We start from the raw sequence: 16,228 nt of genomic DNA on the forward strand, positions 1-16,228 counted from the left end.
TTAGAATGTGTAAGTAAACAGAAGAACATTAATAAATGATTTCTTCCCTATAACTTTTCAAATGATAGTCCTAACTAAATAAAGACAATCAGAGATAAATACATAATAGCTTAAATGGAAAAGACAAATGTTCCAGAACATTTGAAAAGAGAAAAATGTTTACTTTTACTTTAAGTTGACTGCTGCATTTTCTATCTGGCATTAATATAAAACATGCACATTTGAAAAGCAGGAAGAGAGAGAAACATGAATAACCCACTATCCATTTGCATTACAAATATATCTGCATCTATATCAATATCAAAATGGACATGATTTTCCTGAGCCACTAGAAACGATAAGTAATTAACACAGACCAGTGTTTCTCAACCTTGACAACTTTTAAGCTGTGTGGTGGGCATGGCAGGAGAAGGATACTGCAAAATCCCATTCCCTCCCTACCCCACAAACCTGCTTTCTAGCTCTGTTCTCCTGTGCAGGGCAACAAAAGAAGACCCAGCCAATCAGCTGGGACTCTGGAGGCAGAGAATAGATTGAGGTGGAGCCAGATGGTATTTGCCAGTTCTCCAACCTACTCAAAATTTCCATTACTGGTTCTCCAGAACTGGTCAGAACCTGCTGAATACCACCTCTGGTTCTGCCCCAGGAAGGAAACAATTTGATGAATGTGTATGATGTATCCAACAACTTATAAATAAAATTAAACCAGGAATGCTGATGATTCCTCACCACAAATAAACAAACAAAACTGCTTTTATTTCGGAGGCATCTACATATAGCATCCTGGCTTTGTTCTGATTCAACCTACTATCTGTACATCAGCAACAAACTTGGATGTAGAAGGAAGCTGACTGCTCCTTGGATGATTCCAGGATTGATGAGGTGGGGGAGACAATAAATAAGGAATGGAAGGATGAAAACAACACTCTCCAAGACAGCGGAAATATGAGTTTGTGGCTCCCTCCTCTAACATTTGCTTCTGCCTCCCAGTATCAAGAAGCAATCATAATAATGCTCCAAACTGTAGAGTGGGGGGAGAAAAGCGTTTTATTCCTTAAATGCAGTAGTTCTCATCTTCAAAGCAAGAAACAATCTCAGTGTGTTGCCTCTATTTCTGCTTCAGAGGTCAGAAAATATTCTCAAGCTGTGATTAGCCTAATTGTGATGCAGCCTGGAGGTTCTTAGGGAAAGTGGATGTCTGATTAGGCCCTGATTGGACTTCCTTCCCCTGTGTTCAATTGCACAGCAGAGCTCAGCACTATAAATCGGTGATTCATGCCAGGGCTCAAACACTGAGCTAGGAAATCAATGCACAGCCGGGGAGGGCGGGGGGGGAGGAGAGATGGAAACCTGACAAGAAAGAGGAGAAAGCAATGAGATCAATTCTCTGCTTTTAGATATTGTGAAATCAATAGGACTATGTGAATCAATTAGAACAGCTGATATACTAGTCTGGCAGCTCCAAGCTATCTTGAGCCATGAAAGTCCTTCCTTACTTCGGTACTGGCCCTTCAAATTGGTCTTGGTGCACTGCACTTCCCCACGTTACTAAGAGACAACCAAGGAGCAGCACCTAGACAACTTCGGCTAACCCAACCTAGTACGTGGAAGAAAGTGAACCAGGAAACCCTAAGACTGTGAGCATGTTTGGGACATTGAAAAACACTTACTGAAAGTCGAAGTGATGCAAACCACTCACAACTGTTGCCAAGAAAACAACCTGGACATGTCCAGGTTTGTGGTCACCAAAAGATAAGGTTTGTTGAAGGAGATTGTAAACTGAAGGGGTCGCATTAATTCATGACACAAGCTGCTTTGCAAACTTGGGAAGAGAGGAATTGGCAATTAAACACTCCCCTATAAAGTTTCCCATTCAGAGTTCCAGGGCATGTTGCCTTTTTTTCTGGCTATACTATCCTAAGTCTCTTCCTCCTTGCTCATGTACAACCAGAGCCCCTCCAAACATTCTTCATTCTTTAATGTGGAAGCTGTACTATTTCTTTGTTCCAGATTGCTTTCTCTTCTCCCATCTATCCAGTTCCAAATGCATGTTTAGTTCTGTCTTCACAAGGGCTTAAGCAGTGGTGGGATTCAAAAACTTTTACTACCGGTTCTGTGGACGTGGCTTGGTGGGCGTGGCAGGGGAAGGATACTGTAAAATCTCCAGTCAGAGGTGGCATTTGCCGGTTCTCCGAACTACTCAAAATTTCCGCTACCGGTTCTCCAGAACCTGGTCAGAACCTGCTGAATACTATCTGTGGTTTAAGGGTGTTTGCAGGAGAGGTAAAAATAAAAACCTTCAAGATGGTGACCATGACAGTCTGATTGAAGTTTTGCTTGTTTTGATGTGCAACAGCGCAGTTTCAATTGCACTATCAAAAGTGTCATCTGGCCTTTTATTTACCATGCTTATGGACACTCTTGTATGGGCCTGTCCACAATCAGACGTATACAGGTAGTCCTTGACTTATGACAGTTTAGTGACAGTTTGAAGTTAGAATGGCACTGAAAATAATGATTTATGACCATTTTTCACACTTATGACCATTACAGCATCCCCAGGGTCACATGATTTACACTCAAATTCTTGACAACTGACTCATATTTATGACGGTTGCAGTGTTCCGGAGTCGTGTGATCCTCTTTTGAGACCTTCTGACAAACAAAGTCAATGGGGAAACCAGATTCACTTAACAACCATGTTACTACAGTGATTCGCTTAACAAACGTGCCAAGAAAAGTCATAAAATGAGGTGGAACTCATTTAGCAACATACATTTTGGGCTCAGTTGTAGTCGTAAGTTGAGGACTACCTGTAGTTACAGATGAGAGATGTACTGTTATAAAAAAGCACCAAAAAATCCCATATTGCTTACAGAATGAGTCAAACATCTATGTTTTTAGATCGGAGGCTGAGACTATTCTTACTTTTGGGTTATCAAAATGAACAAGCATGAAGCCAGAGATGTGGTGTTGGGTGATCAAATTCTTCTGAAAAAGAGACCCTCTAAGGCACTTCACAGAGCTAGTGTTTTATGATCCAAACTGAAAAATGGGTTAGTTGGAGCAGCTCTGTTCTTGCTAACACAATAGATGTATGGATAAATGTGCTCCCTCCCCAACCAAGTTCCCACAAGTGCAGATGAAAAGAACAGAAGAACTATTCATATTATAACATCAATGTTTGAATTCATTTTGTGCAAAATTTGTAATCGGATAGTTAACCTTTCATATGGCATGGCTTTTCAATCGCTGTACCATTTCTCTTGGTTCCACATCAATTATTTTCAACCTAAACTATTCACTGGCTTATTTATCTACAGATTTCCCAACCAATTTTCTAAACAGTAGACACTCAAAGGTTTGTGAAACAGCTCTAGAGAAAGAAACAGAATTACACAGATAAAAGCAGTTCTTCATATAATCTGATTCCACGTCTAGATCAGAAACTATTTTATACCTCAGTGAATATAAATACAGATGGATGAAACATTTGTGGTGAAGTTCATGGGCTGCGAGTGAAGATAACCATACCATGTCGCATCATCTCACTCTTCCCTCAGAATGCTTTCTAACAATTAGTTTTCAGCCACCCACCAAACTCATGGATTAATCTAGAGGTGTCAAATTCAAGGCCTATTGGGCTGGATCCAGCCCCTGGGGTGCTTAGATCTGGCCCGCAGGGCCACCCTGGAAATAGTAAAGGACCAGACTGCAGTGCCTGTGCCAACAAAAACAGAGCTCCCGCAGCCCTCCATTTTTGCTGGCAGAGGGAGCTCAGGAGCCTGTTTTCAGTGACAGAGTGCTTGGCCCACCACAGGCGTTCCAACACGAGTGACGTCAAGCTGGCCACGCCCACCCTGGCCACACACACACACACCCCAAGGTCAAACACAAACCTGATGTGGCCCTCAATGAAATCGAGTTTGACACCCCTGTATTAATCAAATAAATATTGGGGATAATGTAGAACTGGCAGTGCATTAAGGGTTAAATTCAGCTCTCTTATTCACCTTCATAATCAATATTGCCATGGCCCAAACACACCCTTCATCCTTAGATGCACTCTCAGAAGGTTCCCAAATCCTCCTCGTATCATGGCATCTCTCCTTTCTATTTTTGCTTCATCTCAATTGCTTTGGAGGCAATTTTTCAAAGGCAGGACCAGCCTCTTGGCTCTGTTTTGGAATCTTGGGGAGAAACAGTGGAGTGGCGCTAGAGAAGATCTGCAGCTGCTGAGAGAGAAGGAAGAAGAGTGGAATTCACTGAGGAAGCTGTTCACCAATATGCCTCAAGAATAAGAAATACTGACCGTGTCAACATGGGAATAAAGGAGGGGGGGGATTTGATGAACATACCTGAGGAATATAGGCTGAGTCTAACCTACAGAACACGATTCTGTTTGATTAGATAAGACTAAGTGCTAGGTAGCCAAAAGTACGTAAAGACAACAGATTGGTTGCAGATAAATTAAGAAATTTAATTGGGTCAAATAAACATATACCCTCTTTGGACCACAGCTTGGTACAATAGAGAACTAATATATCCTTTGAAATAAAAAACCTAGCATGATTTTTTTATTTATTTAGGTACTATTATGCCCAGGTCATTTGAAACATATAATGCCTTAAATAATTCTGGCTTTATTTCATACCTTAGAAAACTCAACATTTTATAATTTTTTTCCATTACCACTTTAGAGTAAGGAATAAGAAGAATAGATGCTACTCGTCTGTTGCAAAAAACATCAAAATAAGGTCCTAATTGTTGCTAACAGTGGGAACAGTTTAGGGTGAAAGAACATTTAGGGGGAAAAAGATTTCAGACTAAGTAGTGTTCAAAAACTATTGATCCAACCAGAACACTTGATAACCCTATCTGAAATCTACATACATACCTACAAGCATTTAGCTATAATGTTTGTCAGGAATACATTTGCACTAAATCTTCTTTTGTGAAATAAATCCTTAAAATATCATTTTTACTCAGCCTTCTTGCCTTGGAGGAGGGCAGTAAACATATAAAGTCTTAGCCTGAATTTTACTTTTGACTAGTTCTGTTTTCAAGAAAGCAAATGAGAATTGCTATATAACCATCTTCTTACAAAAGACCTATACTGCTCTTGGCAGAGCATATAAGTCCTATATAGATCTGTTTATTTTTCCCAGAAATCAAGTAAAAAGTATATTAGCCAGGATCACTTACCATTGTGCATACCTAAATCAAATAAACTATGTTTTATCATAATGCCTGAATTCAATATGAAAGTATACATAAACACACAATTCTACTTCACTTAAAGCAGTTTGAAGTGGCTGTGCTAATTAATAATTATGGTCCACTAGTGTTAGATGAGGTCTGGCAATATCAGAAGGAAACTACCTAAGATCAGGCTATGGCATTATAATAACAAGAGACATTTATAACAGTAAGCCTCAATTCCAAGCTATGATGACACTAAAATGTACATCATGGCACAAGTTCCATCTTTTTGTACTTACAGTAGAATATTGCACCCCTACAATGCAGTGATGGGATTCAAATTTTTTTACTACGGGTTCTGTGGGCGTGGCAGGGGAAGGGTACTGTAAAATCCCCACTCCCCACCCCACTAACTTGATTTCCAGCTCCGTTCTCCTGTGCAGGGCAACAAAAGATGATCCAGTCGATCAGCTGGCACTCGGGAGGCAGAGAATGGATGGGGATGGGGCCAGTCAGAGGTGGCATTTGCCGGTTCTCCGGACTATTCAAAATTTCTGCTACTGGTTCTCCAGAACTAGTCAAAACCTACTGAATACCACCACTGCCTACAAGAGCATAAGGAGCAAGTTTTGTATTATGATATCCCAGTTCATTATTTGCTACCCTGTACAACTTCCATAGACACCCATGGTGCCAACTGCACTTCCCGTCCAAAACCAAGAAGCTCAGAACATAACATGGGACAGAAAAGAAAGTACAAAAATGGACTCTTTCTTCTGTTATATATATGGCTTAGCCTGCATTTCATTCTTGGCACTTGCCAGCTTCTTCTTAATGGATTTTTGTTAGTTCCTGCAATAAATAGTACTTATCAATGTGTTTGTACTTGAATTACCGCCAATGAGGTGTCTAGTTCCAATATAAGCTGAGTGAAGCCTGACAACCAGGTGAGGAAGGATGGTCCAGATCAATCAAGAGATACACAGAGGCTATTATGGGAAAGCTTTCAAAATGCTTCTCTACCTTCATAGCAATTGATCATGTTTCCAGAATTTGAGCCATTTCACACTTCACTGTTTTGTATGGGTTTTTGCTTTTAATGGAAGTGGAAATAAAAATGAAGTACATTCTCTAATTATATGGGGCAAAGAGTAACTCGTGAAAACCTTTAAATGGTCCCATTTGTCACTGTCAAAAGTCAGAAGATACAAGCTGATCAATGCCAGCAAACTCAGAGATGAACCCATTTTAAAGTTGGACCTTTTGGCACCAGATTGTTCTGTCTTGATGCTTTACAAATCTTCACACTCCATAGGAAACTTTTGATCTGGGACCCATGCTATGTAAGAAATGCTAATTTCTTGACCCATCAAGTTTGCCAGACAGAAATCATATCAGGGCATTCAAGTGTTGAAACATGAAACATTTGGTGGGGGAAAGGCCTTTAGAATTATGAAATCTTATTCATGGAAGTTGTATACATATTTCTAACTATTCAAGGCAGGACTTACAAAACACATAGCTTTTTCTAAGAAATAGCTCTAGCAGCAATCTGTTGTCATGGAAATAATCCTTCACCTAAAGGTACTTGATATTTGTCTTTCTGTTTAATGACCTAGCTTGTGTGGTTCACAATTTTCATTCCCATTTGTTCTTTAACTCCAACAGTGATTCTTTAAGTTGGTTTCCAATTGTTGTATTTTATTTCTTAATGATGGCCTTTCTTTTTGTCAACTATCAAATACTTCATTCTTTATACTGTTTCACAATAGTAATTTTTTTATGTTGAGCTGAGAATAATTCAAAATTATCAAGTGCCCAATTTCCAGAATAACGCAAGACAAGCCGAGCTTTTTACTTAAAAGATTTATGGAGAGATGCATTAATCAAAGCTGCCCCATAATTTTAAAAAATGGGCGGATTGAAACAGAATATCTGACAAGTAGTGTTGTATTATGGCAGCCTTCCTGAACTTGATTGTATCCCCACCCCTCCCAGGTGTGTCCATACAATTTCCATAATCGTGTGGGCTATTCTGGCTGAAAATTATGAAGTAGAAATCCTTTGTAGTAAAGCCTGATGGGATATTATGCTGTGTGAAGTCAAATTGAAGCAATCTATATCAGGGGTCTCCAACCTTAGCAGCTTGTGGACTGCGCAGAAATGGATAAATTGACACAAGAATTAAAAAATAAGGATGATTTGGATTATTATAAAATATGGGGAAAGTTTTATCACTGGTTGGAAACTAGGAAGGATCAAAAGATATTGAAAATGACTAATGTTTATGTATATATTATATACTGTGTATATAAAATGTAAATATATATCATTCTTATATGTATTAGCAATGTAAGACAACTAGGTGTGTCAGGAGGATTGCACCACGTCCATTGTTTTTAAATGTCTTTTTCTTTTTTGTGTGTGTTTGTTCAATAAAATTTATTTTAAAAATAAAAATAAAAAAAGTCTTTGTGGACTTCAACTCCCAGAATTCCTCAGCCAGCAAAAAGTTGAAGTCCACAAGTCTTAAAGTTGCTAAGGTTGGAGAACTTTGACCTATATCATTAATGATATAACATCTGTAACTGATCTCCTTCTAGCAAAATTGGTATTTTGTTGTAAATGTCAAGCTCCTCATCCATGGCCCACAGAGAAAGCTGTCACACAAACTGTTTGATTAACAATGCTCCCAAACCATCTGAAAACCACTGCATTAGAGAATAATTTTCATTAATATTCATTAATATTTGGCTTTAGATAGTTCCTCCTGACCCAACATGGATATTTGCACTATTTCAAAGCCAGAACATGCAGCACTTTATATCAATATTTCTCAAACTTGGCCACTTTAAGAATTCTGGGAGTTGACGTCCACCCATCTGAAAGTTGCCATATTTGAGAAATATACTCTATACCAAGGGTGTCAAACTCACATCATCACAGCAGCATCATGTATTGTGATTATTTTTCCCCTTCACTAAACTGGGTGTGGGCGTGGGCATGGCCAGTGCATGCACATCCGGCCCACAGACCGCGAGTTTGTCAGCCCTGCTCTATACGCATTTAACGTTAGCAGTAAGACATTTCCAGGCTCAAAAACCTTTGCATTTTAAAGGTTTTAACAAGCCAGTGAGACAATAATGTTTGAGAAGATCATGGAAGGAGAAATATTAAACAGATTGAAATTAAACATTGTCCAACCTTGGAGTTCAACTCCTGGCGGCTGCTAATGGGTAAAACATAGATTTTTCTTAGCCACAATACAGTATTTGTCACTGCCTTCTTCCAAATCTTTCCAGTAAAACTTCCATCCCTGGAATTACAGATTGCCATGCCCCTGGTGGAAACTGACTCTGAGGAAGAGGAGGAACAGCCAACAGGGAGTGGGAGTGTGGCTCCAGAGGTGGTGGAGGAGGCTGAGCAATCAGAAGAGGATCCAGGCCCATCCCCTATCCATCCTAGGGCACGCAGAGAGGAGACGATTAGGGAAAAGAGAGGTCTACTCAGGAGGAGATTACCATGATCCTCCTCGTGGCTTGCAGGTGGGAGCTATGTATATAAGTTTGTAACTGCGTAGTCAGAATTGCTGGAGTCAAAGTTTAGTGTTTCCTTTGAAAGAAGTTTATCTTTGTTGGCGTTCTTCCCATGGACTCTCCCCGTTATCTTCCTGGAATGTATGATTAATTATCTTGGCTTGCTTTGGAACTCTCGTCAATGCAGTTTGTTTTGGTTTCCTTTTGCCTCATTATTTACTTTTGTGACTTTAAACTGTGCCTAATAAAACAGTGAAGTTAAGTTGAAGGCATTACCGGACTTTAATGTATGTTTTGGGTTATTTTGAGAGACTACGGGTCATCACACAGATAGTCCTTATTTAGTGACTGTTCAAAGTTACGACACTGAAAAAGTGACTCATGGCCAGTTTTCACACTTAACTGTTGCAGCACTCCCATAGTTATGTCATCTAAATTCAAATGCTTAGCAACTAACATGTATTTATAATGTTTGCAGTAATACAGGATCATGTAATCACCTTTTCTGACCTTCTGACAAGCAAAGTCAATGGGGAAGCCAGATTCACTTAACCACTGTGTTACTAGCAATACCAATATCACTTAAACCAGGGGTGTCAAACTCGTGTAGTCACGGAGTTGTCACATGACGTATCAGGACTTTTTCCCCCTTCACTAAACTGGGTGTAGGCATAGCCACATCCGGCCTGCGGGGCGTGAGTTTGACAGCCCTGACTTAGACCGCTTCACAGGGCTTTACAGCCCTCTCAAAGCAGTTTACAGAGTCAGAATTTTGCCCCCAACAATCTGGGTCTTCATTTTACAGACCTCGGAAGGATGGAAGGCTGAGTCAACCTTGAGCCTGGTGTGAGTCAACCTGCCAAACTACATGCAGCCAGCTACATGCAAACTACATGCAGCCAGCCTGCAGTACTGCATTCTAACCACTGCGCCACCGCAGCTCATTACTAACTTAACAACTGCAGTGATTCACTTAACTATGGCAAACAACTTCATAAAATGGGGCAAAGCTCACCTAATTCTCTCGCTTAGCAACAGACATTTTGGGTTCAGTTGTGGCTGTAAATCAAGGATTATCTGTATCTGATGATCTCCCAGGTAAGTGCTAATCTAGATCAACCTTGCTTAGTTCCATGCTCACAGAAGTACTGCTCTCTGCTGAGACATTACATAGGTAAGATCTGCAATACGACTCTTTTGGCAGTGATGAGAAATTACTCTAATCTCAAGCTTTGTTTTTAATTTTAAAATCATCCAAGGTAAGATTAGTGGAAGTAGAATACAAAATCTGCATTCAATATGGAACACAAGCTAAAAGACCAAATGCTATTAAATGTGAAAATAATACCAGGCTGCTTGCACTAAAGTGTAATTAGAAACAGATTATCTATTTGTGCTGGAGGTTTTATTTTTTGCATTTTTTGTTATTTAATTTATGATATTGATCTGAAGGAAAGGACACCACAGGAGATGGAGATATCTTGTGGAGGTGAAGGAAAGTCATATTCTGCTTTAGGCAGCAAAATATTGTAGGACTAATATAGATAATCATGCAAAGTAAACTTTGAGAAAAAGAATTTGAAACAAGATATTTCGGTAGAAAATCTCACTCATGATCTGAATATCTATCTTTATTGCTGGAATCTTCATGGAGGACACATACATTGTCATCTGTCTTAACAAAATGCCATAAAAACATATTTTCATAATATGGAGGACTATATAAGCTACCAAATCTAACTCCAAGGTTAATTTGTCCTGCTTATTTTATAGGTAATGTGTGCACCTTTCCAGTGAGTACCCCTCAGATGAAATTGCATATATCTCAACTTTGAGACACCCTGTTTGGCAAAACTGCACAATCCCTGCAGTTTTCTTAACAAGGTTTTACAGAATGGTTTACCATTGCTTCCTTCCTAGGGAGGAGAGAAAGTGACTAACCCAAGGTCACCCAGCTGAATTTGTGCCTAAGGCAGGACTAGAATTTATGGTCTCCTAGTGTGATGATTCCCCCAGACGCTTCCCCAGATACTTCTCCAAATGTCAATTTGGAGGAGAATGAACCAGTTCCTGGCACATCTGGAGGAGAGTTGGTCAATGGCTCCAAGCAGCCATCTGAAAGGGATTTGGCTGAAGCACAGCTGCAGCAGGACAGCCCTGAGGCTTCAGGTGGGGGAAAGCATGCAGCTGTGGCCGATTATTGATGAGGAAGAGGAACAGCCTTCTGCACTTGATCCAAGAATACCTAGGGAAGAGAAAAGGCAGGAGCAGAGAAGGTCAGCCAGATTACTTGTGAGGAGGCAGCCTCGCCCTTCTTGATAGGCTGCACTGGAAGCTGACTATTTAGCACAGCAGACAGATGGGAACAACGTGTTCATTTCCTAGTTGTGTGTTTTCTGGTTGTTGTGATTCTTGCCTTGTTTTGCATTGATTGACACTGTGCTTTGACTTGGATCGTGCCTTATGAACTCTGGACTTTTCTTGCCTGGTGAACCCTTTTGTATTGTGGATTTAATTTTGCCTGGTGGGTTTCTTTTGATTGGGAAACTTTCAAGTGCCTTGTGGACTCATTGGGCATTGTTCTGTGGACCAGCATTGGTCTGCTTGTGCCTTGATGTAATTGGGACAGTTCTGGGTTTTTGGTGAAGGGAGTTGCAGGGGAATGTTAATAAACCTACTAAACCACAGTTATGGGTGTATGTGTGTGAGCAGGACAGCACACCTGGTTTTTAAACCTGATACATTAACCACTATACCAAACTGTCTTTTGCTGTAAGCAATAAACTGCTAATAAAAAAATCCAATTAAATATGTGAAATATAATGACAATTAAGTACTTAGAACAACTTTTTTGATCAAAATGGGAGAAGAGTATCAAAGCATTTCATATGAACATATGCATCATTCATTACATTTTTAATGAGTTGAAAACAGATTATTTATAATCAGTTAATTATGTTTGCAAGGAAAAGTTCATGTGGTAAATTCATATAATGATTAGCACATGCAATAACTAATCACAGTCACATTTTCCTACACAGAAATATATGTCACAGAGCAATTGCCACAGTCAGAGGAAACTTGCCTTGCAGAGGCCATTATAGCAATAACATTTAGACTTATATACTGCTTCACAATGCTTTATAGTCCTCTCTAACTAGTTTACAGAATCAGCATATTGCCGCCAACAATCTGGGTCTTCATTTTATCCAACTTTGAAGGAAGGAAGGTTGAGTCAACCTTGAGCTAATCAGAATTAAACTGTTGGCAGTTGGCAGAGGTCGCCTGCAATATTGCAATATTCTAACCACTGTGCCACTGTGGCTCTTATTATCAACACTAATATGACACCTGATTAGGTATTTCAAAGGAAATACTTGATTAGGTATTTCAAAGTATTAGGGTATTTCTAGGTAATTGCCTTAATAAAATGGTCAAGTTGGTGCTATTAGTACTTGTTGAGGTAATTCCCCGTTAGGAGAATGAGTGCATACAGGGAGACGTATTTGAGAGAAGTGTTTGAATAATATACATACACAGCACACAGATACCCTGTACAGTAAATGTAGGTTTTTACTTCCAGAAACGTTAAGCAAAGTCCAAACAAGCAATCCAAAGTCATTCACAGGTAAATCAGTCAGTTTTTCAATCCAGGGATAATCCAAATATCAAAGTCCAGTGTCAAAAAACAGTTCAGTAACAAACTTACATCAAATTCCAGTAATATCAGTCAATTAGAAAAAATTGAGGAACAGCAATACTTTCCAACAGAAGGAAACAGAGACTGAGACACACTCTCTTCTGAGATTAAGACTAAACAACCCAGGTTTCTGGCTCCATCTTATGGCCGTTTGAGAAACCACACCTAATTACAGTTTTGCATTTTCTTAAAGATACAGTTTTTAAAATGTTTATCCTGGTTTATATATTTCTAACCCAAATACCTGTTAGTTGACTTGTATTCCTAACAGTACTGACGTTTGGTTGTGAAGTATTCTGTATTCAAGAAGGCATCATATATAAAAGAGAATATGATACCAGGATTTATTTTATTCTCTATAATTTTATTTTAGATTTTATTTTTTTCTACTTTTCAGCTTAAGTTTCCTTAACCCCCCGCCCCCAAAAAACCCCCTCTGTTTGGAAGGAAGGTGAAACAAATACAGAAAATAACAAAGGGAAGGATGATGTCGTAACAGGGTCACTGAAATAGAAAGAAATGAAGGGGGGGAAACAGAAGCCTGGAAGCGTGGGTTCAATCAGATGAACGTAAAGAATGGGTCAGATTCAAACTGTACAGTGTGTATGCTTCTAAACTATATGAGGAAGCTTATATGGTGGCTGGAAGAAGGAGGAGAAGGTGAAAGAAAAGGGAGAAAACAGAAAAATTAGGAGGAAATAGAAAAGAGAAAATTAATTTTTTAAAAAAACAAAGAAAATGAAACATTTACAGTACAATCTCCTCCTCACAACAAAATACACAAACTGCCCTGAAGCATGTCTGATATTGAACAGCCCTGAACAAGAATATTCCATGCTATAAGTTATGTTTATTATCTTAAATTCACAAACTGACTGAATACTGTAGATCTACACAATACTGTAAGTAGTCTAAAGAAAGTCCTCAATTCAACTTTGAGAAGTCGAAATTTCTTGAATTGCAACTGCAATTTTCACCGAGTTTAATCACTGCTATACAATATGCCTATGCAAGACTGCCCTCTAGTGAGCCATTCAAAGTTTTCCACAAAATAAACACCATCAATAAGAGTATCAAATTGAAATAGTTGTTCATCCTTATTAAGGTGTTCAAGGCTATTTCAGATTTAGAACCAAATTGCAAATAATTAATTCTGTAGGAATTCTACATATTTTTAACAGAAGCCAATAAAAGCACGAAAGCTAGTATGATGTGATTAGAGCACCAGGCTAAAATCAGGAGACACTGTGTTCTATTTTTACCTTAGACATAGAAGGCAGATGGGTGACTTTGGACCAGTCACTCTCTTTCAGCCCTAGGCAATAGCAAACCACTTCTCAAAATGCTGCCAAGGAAAGTACAGGGACTGGTCCAGGCAGTCACCAAGATTCAAGACTAACTTAAATGCACCAAAACAAAAAAATAATAGAAATTTACATTATCTGTGGATCTGAACACACTGAACCTACATTGAGTTATGGTTAGAATGCAGTGGTTCAGTGGTTAGAATGCAGTAATGCAGGCTAACTCTATCCACAGCCAGGAGTTCAATCCTGACTGGCTCAAGGTTGACTCAGCCTTTCATCCTTCCAAGGTTGGTAAAATGAGGACCCAGATTATTGGGGGCAATATGCTGACATTACAAAAATCCCAAAAGAGTGCTGTAAAGCACTATGGAGCAGTATATAAGTTTGAGTTCTATTGCTATTGCTATTCTGCTAATTGTGATGTATGTTCAGATTGTAATTCCCCTCACATTGGTCCTACCTATTTCACGAAAACTATAACGAATTTAATATATGGCAACCCTAGTTACCTATTTTTTGTGTTAACTAAAAAAGACTGAGTAAATGGCTACCAGTGTGCTAAAACTAAAGTCAGATAGACAAAAATGTACTGAAGTCCATGGCTGGCTTCACTCCAAACACTGAGTTTTTCAATTGAGCCATTCTGGCTCCTATAGTTCTAAGACATTATTTATAGCGTTATTCAGAACCAGCCCCTGTATCTTGTTCACACAAACAACTGTTAAAACAATCAATGATATGGCAAGTATGAGAAAACAGCCAGAATTAAACTCTTCCAAAAATATAAACTAATGCAGGGGGTTAAACAGCCAAAACATTATTGAAGAAACATGATATATGTACATCAACTACTGCAGAAGGGATCCTTCTAAAACCCTTTTTAGAAGAGTCAGAGTTGCTTTGGTGAAAACTGATTCCTGGCTCTCATTCTTGCCTCTCTTTCTTATCCAAGAAAAGCCTATTGTCTCTCTTGGACCTTGACATTCTCTCTTTGTCTCAATATTTTCTGGATCTAGATTTTAAAAATTATCCATTTCATATTCAGTTTCATTTTGTATAGGAGCAGGAAGATAGCTTTGAAGAACTTATCAGCATCCATTAGGGAAAAAAATGAATGTAGCCCAGAGAGAAGGGTGAGGAAGAAATTTAAGATTTGTTTAACAGATATAAACATGGACATCGAAAATTAACAACCCAAATCTGGAGGTATCATTATTGAAGAGTATTGGGGTTCACTGCCAGACCTTTGCCAGAAATGAGTTGTTTTCTAATACCGTGTAGAGCAGACCTGGGCATTTTACGGCTCATGGACCGCATCCAGCCTTTCAGGTGTCCCTGTCCAGCCTGCAGTATTGATGATGTCAGCAGAGGGGTGGAGTGTCATGGGGGGGGGGATATGGCAGTTTCTCACTTGGTCCCTTGGGAAAATTAATTGCCCATCGCTGCTGTAGATAAAAAAGTTACTTTAGTAAAATGCAATACTTTTACAAACCTAGTGTTACAATGTAATTATCTGCTTGTCTATTTAATTAGAATACATTGCTAAATTCTTTCTCATTCTGTGCATACAAAATTGACCTGTCCACTGGATAGGCAGCTGGCTCAACAGCAGACTTGTAGAAGTGCCATCTAAGGTATCACTACTCATTTTACTGTCCTGCTTAATAGATTCCAAAGGAATCTCACATGCTCCCCTCCCTCTCCAGGTAGGTGTAACTGCAATTAAAACTTCAGCCTTAAACCAATAGATGTGTGTGTAAAGTGGAATTCATCATCGTCATTTTAGCCATTGTCTATCCAACTGCAGGGTAAAGGCCTCTTCCGCATGTTTCCAACCAATACAGTTGGAACAATTTTACATAAGTAAAATTTATAGATCATTTAAACAAGGAAAAAAAAGAAAGTAATTTTGTATAGACATTCAAATTTTATCTGGTGCCTCAGTGTTATATTAAAGTTGTTGAAGTTGAGAAACACCTCAGCAACTTTTAAGTTGAAAGCTGGCTGAAGTGGCTTTCTTGCTTGTGATTCAGTACATTATGGGAATCCAGCCAGCGGCAGTGAAGTGAGCTATGAAATCTACTCATTCTACAGGTAATCCTCAATTTACGACCACAATTGAGCCCAAAATGTATGTTGCTAAGTGAAACATTTGTTAAGTGAGCTTGTCCCATTTTACAACGTTTCTTGTCACCGTTGTTAAGTGAATCATTGCATTTGTTAAGTTAGTAACACCGTTGTTAAGTGAATCTGGATTCCCCATTGACTTTGCTTATCTGAAGGTTGCAAAAGCTCATTGCATGACCTTGGGACACTGCAGCCGTCATAAATATGAACCAGTGGTGCCAAGCATCTGAATTTTGATCATGTGACCACAGGGATGCTGCAGCATTCGTACCTGTGAACAATGGCCATAAGTTGCTTTTTTCAGAGCCGTTGTAACTTTGAACTAAATGAACTGTCACTAAATGAACCGAGGACTA

Source organism: Notechis scutatus, chromosome 2, assembly GCF_049901735.1.
Source record: "Notechis scutatus isolate UNSWTSFEM ecotype Mainland chromosome 2, rNotScu1.2, whole genome shotgun sequence".
NCBI lineage: Eukaryota > Metazoa > Chordata > Lepidosauria > Squamata > Elapidae > Notechis > Notechis scutatus.